The sequence below is a fragment of the Natator depressus genome, chromosome 9 (genome assembly GCF_965152275.1).
Source record: "Natator depressus isolate rNatDep1 chromosome 9, rNatDep2.hap1, whole genome shotgun sequence".
Classification (NCBI taxonomy): Eukaryota; Metazoa; Chordata; order Testudines; family Cheloniidae; genus Natator; species Natator depressus.
The window spans coordinates 22731027-22744048 of record NC_134242.1 but is presented as its reverse complement, the minus strand read 5'-3'; positions in this window follow the sequence as shown (position 1 = coordinate 22744048).

Sequence of the window (13022 nt, the reverse complement as noted above, 5' to 3'; positions counted from 1 at the left end):
GGATAAAGCTCATTCAGTTTCCAGTACTGATCAGCAAGGCCAAAATTATCCTTCTCCTGGCAGTGGTAGTTGTGTTTCAATGCATGAACGGTATGGTTTGTTGCGAGTGTGCACAATGGACACTATATGTGATATACACTAATTCTGTAAGTCTGGGATGTTGGTTTTGGGGGGCTGAATGTTCCATAGAGGTCCTGGCACTCCACAGGGCTCAGCAAAGGGACACATTTAAACTCTGCAGGTATTTGTATTAGAGCTGTGCTAAATGCAGCACTTTCACTTGAAAGTTTTGTGCAACCATTTTATATGATTTCAGTGTGTGTGGGTTTTATCATAGATATTGGCAAAACATCTACAGATCCATTTTCTTGTCATTGCCAGCTGAGCCATACAATCCTTTTATCAAATGTAGAGTAGGAACCTTAGGGTTAGGGTCCTTAGATTTTATTCTGTCATTAAAAATCTTACCTAGTCTGTTATCTAAGCTCTGTGTTTACACAAGGAACACAATCATTTTGGGGTATAACCATTATCAAAACCGTGTAAGCAATTACTGTCACAATGGCAACATCTTTTAGTTGTGTGTTTGTACAGCTAATAGCACAATGGAGTCCTTCTCCAGGACTGGACTCAGAAGTGCTACCACAATACAAACAATAATACTCTATCTCCCTGACGTCCCAGACAAACACATTGTCCCCTTCCACTCTGTTCAAATTATAGCCACCAAGGCATCTTCCTTTCCCATTCATGTGATCATGTTGCTCCCCCCTTTGAATCCCTCTACTAGATCCTCATCTGCTATAGTATCAAATTTAAGTTTCTTGTCACCACCTTCAAAATTCTATATAACTCTGCCCCTTCTTACTTCTACTTCCTTATTGAGCTTCAAGTTGCCCCTGTATGCCTTCCACTCTGCTAGTGTTCTATTCGTGCCCTCTTTTGCCTATTTGTCAGCTTCTCACTCTGTCTCCTCTGAGCACTATTCTATGCATCATTATTGACCTCCCTGAGCTCATCTGCAAAGCGCCATCCTGTACATATTCAAATCCCTCTTAATGAATCACTTCTGCCATCTGCCCACAGCAAACTTAGCCAACTTAAATAAGAAGTCCCTCTTTGTTGCTCCTTTTCCCCTAACTTCTCTCTGCTTGTTTGACTGTCCTTAGACTGTAAATCCTCAAGGTAGGGACTGCTCTCTTGAATGGCTAGAAAGTAGCTAGTACATAATAGGTGCAACCATGTGTAATCATATAAATGTGTCTTTGGTTGATAATTTTTAGATACCAAAATAATGATAACTTGCCAATAAAGATGTTACAATATTTGCTTTAAGACTGGCATTGTTACTTTGTTCCACTCAACACCGTAATAAGGAGATGGTAGCACAATGAATAGAGTATTGGAAATCAGTAATTTACTTTTCAGCTTTTGAGATATGTACTGAGTCTTCTCTAACTTGTCTTCTTTAATCTAAGTGACAAAATGTGTTTACAACCTCAACTTTCATTTCTCAGGCCAACATTTTCCTCTGATCACTTCCAATATTCTATCCCCTGAGACATAATTTTGAATGATAAAGAATTCCCCTGCTACTATCCCTAACATAAAATATAAACAGACCAGTAATTAGACATATGATATAACAGATGGAGTTTGCCCATTTCATAAGGCAATTGAGACTGAGTCTGGTTCTAGACTAGCAGATTTAATTATAATGGAAGATCTCAGAGAGGCAGGTTATTCTAGTGTATACCAATGTGTTCTATGACTTACCAGCCACTGGATGTCACTGATGGCCCATTAATATACAGAAAATAGTTTTTCTGCATTAATGACAGAATTCTTACTGGAATCTATAACAACAGTTACATTTTCTAAAGCTGTAGTTGCTGCAATGGATAAAGGCTCCATGCACTTAAACAGTGTAATTTTTTTTACATGTTATCAGAAGTGTGGTCCTGAAGTCTCAATATTAGCACCAATAATATTCAACAGCTGTGGGTTTTTAATTCTTCTGATGCAAAGAAAAGCAGGGGGGGACAATAAACCAACCAAACTTCTTCTAGCTGCTTCTGAGCTTGTTTTGTCAATTAGTATTTTAGTGGTGTGAAAATTTAAATAGGTTCTGACTGTAATTTCCAGGCCCAGGACACTGGCTTGAATGTTAGACGGCTCCAGAAATAATTACAACTGACTCACTTCAATAAAGCAGAAAGATGTATGTAAAATACAATACTTGCTATTAATCATGTTGCATATAAAATATTTTCTAACTTCTCATTTACTATTTACTGTCTATTCTACTTCACTAAAAATACCCAGCTAAGGGACAATGAATGATACCAAAGAACTCCTGAGAATGGTTTGATCTCTTTTAGCATGAATAGCAGTCTTTCCTACTGCTTTCTGTTTCACTGTCAATTTTGTTAATAGTGTTGCTTCATAGCGGGAGATTGTGTTCAGGCCTGTACTGAACTTCATGCTCAATAAGGTATTAGAGCTGTTGATTAATCGCAGTTAACTTAAAAAATTAATTGCACAGGTAAACAATAGAATACAAATTGAAATTTATTAAATATTTTGATGTTTTTCTACATTTGTAAATATTCATTTTCAATTAAAACACAGAATAAAAAGTACAGTGCTTCCTTTATACTTTTATTACAAATATTTGCACTGTAAAAATGATAAAAGAAATGGTATTTTTCAGTTCACCTCATACAAGTACTGTAGTGCAATCTCTTTATCATGAAAGCACAGCTTACAAATGTAGATTTTTTTTTTTTTAGTTACATAACTGCACTCAAAAATAAAACAAATATAAAACTTCAGAGTCTACAAGTCCACTCAGGCAGCCTGATAAGCAAGAGAACCTCACTATATCATCCTTGCGTAGAAGCTGGCTGATGTTACTGAACGCGTGGCTGGTATAAACAAGGGAAAAAATCATTGAAAATTCCCATGTAAATATTGTTAGCGACATTCATTATGTGGTTTACTCCTAATGTACAGACCCATCCTGGTACCAGTAGACACTCAAAAACTCCCACAGGCTTCATTCAGCAGGGACTTTATTTGCAAAATGATAGCAGGAAGCAGCCCTTCCAAATCTGGAATGAAAATAAGTTTGGACCAGATCCTGTAGCTATTCTACACATGGGACTCTCACTGAAGTCAGTAGGAGTTCTGGTAGGGAGCATTCCACAGAATCCAGGACCTTTTGTCATCAATCCTGACAGGTTTACATGTGCAATACTTGCAAATATGCCCCTGAACTTGGAAGGATTCAAAAGCACCAAATACTTTGGAGATAATAGACTAAGTGTTTACTTTCACTTAAAAGATTTGATACTGCAGATAACAGTTGTGAGACTAACATTTAGCCATCAGCAGGGCAGCTGAGCATGGGGCTTAATTACTTCCCCTTACTGGATCATGTGTAAGAGTAGGGGAGCAGGCTGGCAATAACACTGTGCTTTGCATACATCAGGAGGCATTGACTACTTGGCTGTGTTTCTTAAAAACTTCTTTCAGCTGCTGGTGGGATTGAGTCCAAATTGTTGAATGATGACATGTAACAATTAAGGGCCCACACCAGTGAAGTCAGTGAGCAGGACTGTAAATCAGTGGCTGCTGAGGGCAATTACAACTTATCAGATCAGCCTCTACAACCTTCCCCAACCTTTTCCTAAATGGAATTATCAGTTTGGTAAGTGATTCTTGTTTGTCTGAAAACCCCTGAGTTATGTTTATTTTTGGGGTAAGCAGAAATGTTACTATATGAACCGATGATAGTATTGCTAATCAAATATTGAACATGTGTTCATTGAAACAAACTGAAGTACATAAAAAGTAAGTGCTATGGGTACCATTTGTTAAGAGTATATTACATAAAGGTGTCCTCTATTTCTTTACAGCTGTGAAGAGACAGTATGGTCTTTCACAATAACGTAAATTAAATGAATCCATCCCATGGGCATAGATGCATTAACACTGAAATACAGAAGATGTGAAAGGTCTTTTCCAAGTTGTCTTTAAATTTAGAGTTTATCAAGGCAATAATTTATTAAACTTTCTGCTACTTAAACTGAACAGTGTTTTTGCCCTTTAGCTTGAGATTAACTGTAAATTTTCACTTTCAGTGTAGCGCCAATAGAAATTTATATTAAGTAAAGGAGGGCTGAAAAAGAGCATATTTCCACTCTTTATAAGCAAGAATTAGTGAGAATAGGTTTTGATGTCATGATCTGTGAAACCTGTCAGAAATGATATATTTGAGAGGCAGAGTGAAATATGAAGAAAAGACGTGGGATTGTAGAGTTTAATTTAAATACAAGGCTTATACTTTGATTTATTGATTTATTTTTATGCCAATAAATTCTGACAAACACACTGACCTATTCATATTATTTTAAAGGTGACTACAGAAAAAAATCTCATTGTTAGTACAGATATATAATGCTCTATTTCATTGAAGGAACCCTCTTGAAAATTTGGTCAAAAGTTAACCTCTTTCTTCCCACCCACTGAGAATGTATTTTTAAATAATTTCACAGTATTCAAAATGAACAACAGAGGTGATCTTTTCTTGGCTGTGAGCCATATATCCTAAAGTTGTCAAAGGATTTTAAGTGTTATAGCATACCATGAATAGGCTAGCTCATCATAAAGCTAATTGTCAGGAAAAAATTTTCATTAAAGTGGTTCAGGTTGAGACACCATATTAGTAACATATGGGTAAATATTCCACGAATGTTATAGTAAGCCCCCCCCATCCAGTGTTTGTCTGTCTGTGTTTACGTAACATAACTTTTGAACATTGAATCTGATCAATTCCAAAATTTCAGGAAATGTTCTGCACATCAATGTCCATACCCCTATTGATTTTGGGGAAAATTGGAAAACGGAAAGAGTGGGAAATGGGAGACATATGAAGCCTCTTCCAGCTGTTTAGAACAGCCACAACTTCATGCTCCTCTGCACTTGTTTCGATCAAACTGATTGATGGCATCCATTAACAACTTCCAGCATAACAATACTTCTATCTCATCTCTGCCTACTTTCCCCACAGAGTTTAATGTGTTGATACCATGAATGACTCTTCACCCAGATAGAATGGGGCACACAGAACTCCTGGCAGAAGGGGAAACTGGGGTGGGAGACCCTGATAATGGGGGGGGAATACAGAGCCCCTGGCATTAGGGGAATGGGACACACAGAACCCCCATCAATGGAAAGATTAGAGGAGTTGCAGGGAGTCTCTGAAATACAGGTGAATGGGAAAGGGGTGCGTTACATGGGGAGTGTGTGGTGGGGAACTGGAATGTACAATAAGCTCATCTTATACAATCTACAAAGTGTGCAACCCCTAACTTTACAGTTTTTAAGAAATCCACATCTTACCAATTACATTTTGATTAACCAATATACTTATACAACTTTGCAAGCAAGCATGGAAAATGTGCGTCACTGAGCACTGGTTTGTAATTGGTTTCATGTTTCCACTGGAGAGCAAGCTGGTTCTGAGTGAGTCTTCTGTTGACAGATAGCATCATAGAAGCAGAGTACCTCCTCCAAGGTTCTGAACACCCTTAGCACATCTAAGGACTTGGATGAAATCTTGGCAAAAGTCCCATTGATTTCAATGGGGTAAGAATTTCACCCTTGGACCTCCTTAACTAGTGAAAGGGAATAATTCCTTTTATTGTGCTATTTGTCCATTAAGGATTTGAAAAGTAGCTTTTCCCCCCCTGTATATCTTGTGACACTAAGGCAGCTGGAGCTGTAGGATGAACAAGCCTCCTATGGCTCATGGGGTGCGGAAAAGTCCAAAAATAAACCTCACATATTGATCAATTCAATTACCCATGTTACTCTCAGCTGCATTCTAGTTTTTGAGGTAACTTATAGGCTAAAAAGATGGATAAAGGAATCTGAGTTTCCAAGGGCAGAGGTAAAGTACTTTGCCGACTTTCAAATATTTAATTCTTGCAAATTTAATCCCTTATTCTGAATGTCATGGCTTTTTAGTAATTGTGTTTTTTCCCCATCACAGCATTCATGTAACAAATTTTACTGGTAAAAGACTGAGAGATACTCTCAACCTTACCGTAACAAAGTATTTAGTCTGACAATTTCCTTAGGATTTTAAAAGAGTTTTAATGTGTGCCTGGTCTTTGCTTTGTTTTTGCTTGTCTGCCTTTTTCTTTATTTTCTGCTCCAAGTTTTGGGTGGTGACACTTTTGAAGTTAGCTGTTCCTGTACTTAGTGTTGCATGCTCAACTCAGGTTGGCTCCAGCCATTAGGAAAGTGATGAAAATTTTGCCAAAAATGGGACTGCACCGCTCCCTTCCCACTCTTCTTTGGATGCCCATTTAACCTGTAGACGTCAATCCATTTCCCACCCAGCTTTTTGGCTGTCTGCTCACATACTAGCCTGCCTTTTCCTCCTAATCATCTGTATCTTCTCTCCTCCCACCCAAAGTAGGGCTCCATTAAAAGTGCGTGGCAGTGTTCAGCTGACTCTGCTAGACTGTGGGCCTCTGTATTAATGTATCACAGACGTTTGAGCTTTACTATGCACACTGGAGCGTGGAAATGAATGGTGATGCCAAGGACCAAGAGGCTGCTGGACCCCATAAGACATTTCTAATGTGGTGGCGAGAACCAGCACTGGTGCGAGGAGGTCACAGTGGTGGAAAGATGTCAACAAACATGAGAAAAACAGGAGCTGACAGAGATCAGAAGGAATAGTTTTTTCTTAACTGATCCTCTCTAAGACAACCTACACTAATTTAATTGTTTCCACATTTTTATTTTTCTTCTTTCCATTCTCCTCATCTCTTCCTTCTGCAGCCCAGGCATCTCTCCTAAAAATTATTCCATAAGATTAATACAGATTTATGGAAATGGATGTGGCTTACTGTTTAGTGCAATGGGTTGAGAAGCAGGGTTCCTACTGCTGGGTTCTATTCTTGACACTGCTGATGAGTCACTGTTTCACCTTGGACAAGTCACTTAAACCAAAGTTTTCCAAAGTGGCCATTTAATTTTTAGTTCCTCAGATTTTGTATGCCCATCTTGAGACACCGAGGCTTGATTTATTGAGGTACTGAGCACCTACTATTGTAGTTGATATACTTGGGAGTTACAGGTGCTCAGCAGCACCTCTGAAAAATCAGTGCTAGGTATCTCAAATTGGGCATCCAGAACTAGTGGACATTTTAAAGAAATGTTAGCCTTAACTTCTTATTGTTTCAATTTACCCATCCTCAAAATGGGGATACTGATAATTATGAGAATATAGAGTACCACTTGTCGTGCTTGTGTTTGTAAGTTGCTTTGAGATTCTCAGATGAAGGGTGCTATATATGTGCAACTTATTTACCTTTGTGTGAGAGAGTTTTGTCTAAGGACCTTATTTTCTCCTATTTTTTTCCACTGTCACCTTATTTGGGCTAAAGATAATGAAGAATTTATTCATGGTGTTAACTTAATTATTGTCTTTGGAAGCAAATAATGTTGCTACAGTGAATATCCTTTTGAAATCCATCATCTGAATAATGCCTAATAAAGTTACTAAATGGACTCAAAATGAACCAAATTGACTTGATGTCTTGTCTAGCAAAGAATGTGCTTTCTTTCCAGTGGCAAACGACGCTTTAAATCTTTTATCCATTGCTTTAATATGGGCTAAAAATTTGTGGCTTTTCCATCCCAAGATAGCAATTGTTTGGGTTTAAAGTAATGCAACATTTACAAAGTTGAGTGAATTTATATTAAAACTGCCTTACCTTTGAAATTGGCAGTTTACTGGGAAAATTTTTTAGTTTCACCTTGAGTAGATCAGCTAAGATATTTGTCATCAGTAACCAAAATGAGTGCATAGAGTTGCAAGGCTATAAGGTATGAATGAAAGTGCCTTCATAAATTTTACATGCCTGACACAAAGGTAATACATTTTTCATATAAGATATTCTCTTTGGAGTAAAGTATGCCCTGTAGAGGTAATTAAAGAAAATCAATATATGATGGTGGACTGTAATTTGACTTCAGAACACATTCCCCAAAGCCTTAGCAATGCATTTCTATTGGCTTGATCCCTACTACTTATGGCTAATATAAATATTCTCTTTATTTTTGATAGTGGTTCAATATTGTCTAATATCTGCATTTTTTTTCTTGTCCTGGGTTGGGGGTTATGACCAACATTCTTTCTGTTAGTAGTTTGAAACCCAGTCTTACTACTTCATACTTAGCTTGCTGGAACTACAAGGATGCCAACATTGTATGCTGAGGGCCACTCTGCCACTTCCATACCTCTTCCGTGTCCAAAAGTCTGTTCGGAGTGAGCTCTGGCTCAGTAAGTACCTGATACAAAGCCCATTGAAGTCCCCTGAAAGACTCCCATTGATTGGTACAGGAACAGACCTAGAACTCCGAAACCTGATGGAAGAACACTGTTGCATAATTTGGCTCTTGATCAAAGTTCTCAAACTCTCATGTGACTGCTAGTTAGTAAAATCTGGCATAAAAGTCAGTGTCTCACTTGGGTCCTGTCTTGGAACTTGCCTGAAGACAAATGTTTCAGACCCCATTTTTTTCTCTTTTTTTAAGAGAAGTGGTCAGTAAAAACAAAGACCCCTTGGAAAAAGCCATTAATCTCTAACACATGCATTGTTGGGTAGTGAATCATAAATGCCATTTTCCCTCACACACTATTCAGCAGAAATGTAACCTCTCTTTCTAGGCTTCCAGGGCAAATGCACCCAACAAATTGCTGAATCTACTCGTTCATTTCTTCCATTGCTGAACAACTGTTCCAGCCTTGTGGATGTTAAATTGTGGGACTTTAAATAGCGTGTTTGAGTTTTGATTTTTTTTAAATTTGTTTTTATAAATACTCTAAAATAATTGTAATCTTATCATATACTTTTGTACCTTGGAAAAAAAAATAGTTTCAAGAAAACCACAAGAAAATGTACTTTTTTCCATTGAGTGCAAAATCTGAAATTAAATACTGATTATACTTGATTTACAGAAGGGGAAATCATTATTCCAGTTACTTTTTAAATAGCTTGCTGGGTTTGGAAAGAGTATTTAATATGTAATGATGCCCAATCTACTATTAATATAATGGGGTCCATCTGATTTAATGACATTATTTCTGGCAATTAGCCTTTCCAGCAGCGTATTATGTCTGACCACTACGTTTTTCCCCACTATTGAGTAGCAGAATATGGATTAATCCCAATGAGAGAGTCTGCATGTCAACATAATAGGATCTTGCATCATTTTAATGGTGAGTTATGGACCGACAAAAAGGATATTTGGACCCAATAACTTTCTGACAACTATAGGAGACATAAATGAAAGTACATATTGTCATTAAGCTGCTAGAGAAGCAGATCTCACCAGATGCCATTATACTGCAGGAATCTTTTTCTGTGAATTTTTTTGTAATTACAATTTTTTTCTAGCTTCAATAACACTTATATATAAAATTGATCGAATTGAATTCTAACACTGAATATTACAGTTAATATTTACTTGCAAGAGTCACTTTGGGATGCCTAATTTGTTCTCAAGAACAAGGTTTTCCGCTTAGACTGCAAAATGTTGCAATAAAAATCTATGATTGAGGTTTATTATCAGATTGAATGGCTTAGCTGTGTGGACCCAAGTTATAAATTACAGCACCCCTAGTTGTGAGCAGCCACTAGCAATCTTTCTTAGTCTACCAGTTTTTAATGAAATCACATATTTTTAAGTCTTTACACTATCAACTTTTGAGGTTTATTGAAACTGTGTTTAAAATAATAACTCACCAGGTGTCAAATGTATTGGATGTGTTCTGGAATTGCTTAGCCAAATATCCAAAAGGAGAAAACTTTGAAATACTCTAGAGTTAAAAGTTATATCTGGATTTCTATAAAAAAATTGAAATTAGGTCTGCGAACTCAAGAAAGAAGCCATTTAGTTGAGGCTAAAGTTGACTTACTGTCCTTGATATGGTAGCTTCTTAATGTTTTGGGTTTTCTTTAGTTGCTCACTATAATAGGGTGATCTGACCCTTTATGTCAGGAGCAACCAACCCTGTTCAAAGGCAGACCCCTTTAAGAACAAGTGTATGGTCCTGGTACAGGAGATTATCAGACCCAGCTGAGAAGGGGCTAGGTGATTACAATAAAGGGCTGAAAGAGATTAGTTGAAGGGAGGAGTACCAGGGCCTGGGAGATGCCTTTGAGCCTCCTGCATCCTATCTTGGTCAGGGGAATAGCTTTGTTTTGGTGTAATTTAGTGAGTTTTTTGTTTTAAAGAATAAACAGTTCAGTGAAGGAAGGGACTAAAGAATCAGGGTGTGGTCTTTAATCTTTCCTGTGCTGGGGAAACAAACAGGCCAGCAGCCTATATGTGGTGGAAAATGTAGGTAAGTAATTGGACCTGGAACTGAGGGAAAATTGAAGCAGTTGCAGAAAAGACAGTGGCATATGTGATAGTTGGTGGGGGTTTGTGTAGTGCCCCGCCACTGAACCCACTGGGGTTTTTTTAAAATTATTATTATGAAGGAAAAAAGATAGAGGATTTTTTGTTGTTGTCTACTGGCAGAACAGCAGCAACAGACCAAGGCAGCTCAGGTGCAGCTTGCCAGTTGTCAGCAGTGGGAGGAGCCCCAGCAATAGGAATGGCTACTGAAAAGCCTAAAGAAGTGGACTCCGGGTAATCTTACTGGACCTGGACAGGGTCCTTGGGGAAGAAGTTAGGGTCATCATCTGGCCCCTGAGTTCTTCTCTATGCTTTTGGGTGGGCAACCACTGCAGCCAGTCAGGAAGGATCAACTTGGGTGGCACCATGTTTGACAGGAGAGGCCCAAGCAGTGTAATGAGCCTGGCAACAAGCAGTCTGGCTCATATCCTGAGGTAAAAGTTGTGTGGTGGTGTGTGTGTGTTTGTTTTCTTTTAAGCCAGTCGGGAACTGAGTCCGGAGGCATATTATCACTGGTTCTGGGTCAAAATAATTCCACCCAGAAAAGAAGGAGAGAAATATCCTAATTGAAACGGTTTTATTTTGTAAACAGAAGTCTTCATTCTTTAATCATGGAGAACATTTCTGATGGGAAACATTTTACAGAAAATATTATTTCTAACATATTTACACTTAATGTTTCTCCAATGCTGAAGATGGCATAAGCTTCTTACAAAATATTTGTCAATATACATTTTACATCTGAAAGCAAGCCTTCATATAATAACTGCCTGATATTGTTATATGAATAGTGAAATGTTTTATGTACAAATATAGCAAGGTCATTTGATGGTAAGCTAAACTAGTGTAAGAGGCAGTATAAGTATAGAGTATGTGTGTGTGTGTGTGTGTGTGTGTGTGTATATATATGTATATATATATATATATATATATATATATATATATATATATATATATATATGAGGAATTAATTACTGGTAGTGCACAAGCAAATTCTCAATCAATCCAGGAAGACTCCCCCCCCCCCCCCGCCCCAATAATCATGTAGAGTCAACAACTGAAACCAAAAGCTTTCTAAAAGTAATCTAATCTTAAAAGACTATTTTGAGAACTAAAATTCACAGTAATTTGGGGAAACAATATATTTTGGTCTTAACTTACCAAAAGAAAAGCAACTGCAAGAGGTGGTTCACTCCCAAAGGTGTAAACCCTGTTCAAGCTCTCCACCGAGAGACATACAGACAAGATTATAATGGAATTTACCACTTGTATTCTGCTGTTTTGTGTTTTTGTTTAGCTTTTTCTTTTCCTTTTTTATAATAGTAGTGGTTATTTTGCTTGGTCTTGTTATGGTGCCCCCTAAGGTAGGTGAAGAGCCCCTGTGACTAAATACTGGGGGGGAGACACCCCTAAGGTGTTAGCGAGAGGAAACAATTAGTAAGAGCTGGCCTATGATTTCTTGTTTCTCTAAACTAAATATTGTAGTAATTTTAGAATAAATTACTTAACATCCAACAATTTAAAACTACCCCTTTCAACACCACAGGAGCCGGCATTTCAGCCCTATTATATACCCGTGTTAGGGTCAGATTCTGATCTCAGGTAATCTTGCAAATATATTACTGCATTTCCACTTGGTTAATAAAGATGCGCCCAGCTACTTTAAAAGGCACAGTATAAAGTGATAGACATCACAGAAAAGGAATGACGAAAATTATTGTGCATGCAGATTAAAAAAAGATAATGATTTTGCTCTAAAACTATTTGAAAATAATCAAAGAATATCTAAGGTTCAATAGCATTCAGTATCCCATTAGGTAGTAGGATGAAAGTTACATTTAGTTACTTGCTATGAGAATTATAATTTCAGTGAAATCTTAACTGTATGACCATTAATCGCAAATACTGTTTTGTGGCATCAAAAACAAACCATTGTCTTTCTGTCTCCAGGGCATTCTTTGTGTTTAGAAAACCATTCATTTCATTCAAGGCAGATTTTTTTTTTTTTTTTAATAAAAAAAAAAAAGTAGTCCTTTATCCTTGTAGCTTCACTTATTCTTCTGACTAAGCAGTTCAGTTCAAAAGAATTAATGCTGCATAGTCATTTGGAATACTGGAATCAGTACTACAAATGATGTGTTTTTTCTAAGTCTATTACTGCTGCACAGTTGGTGGATCAGTTTCAAATCCATGTTCTTCCTCTGCCTCCCCCTACATCAGAAGGTAGGATAGTCTTTCCTATGCATTGGGAAGGTGTGCGTTTTACAGAAGTAATAAAATAATTATAGTACTTTACAAGCATTGATTGACAGTCTCACAACACCCTTGTGTGATAGGTTTGGTATGTATTATTCCCATTTTTTGCCGATGCCACAAAGAGGTTAAATGACTTTCCCAAAGTCACTGATGTCATAAGTACAACTAAAACCCAGACTGTCTGTCTCCCAGTCTTGTTATCTAACTGCTAGATGACACTGCATGTGGTGTCTTTCTAGCATCTGCTAGGACAGTGCCATGGAATAAAGAAATTCTTG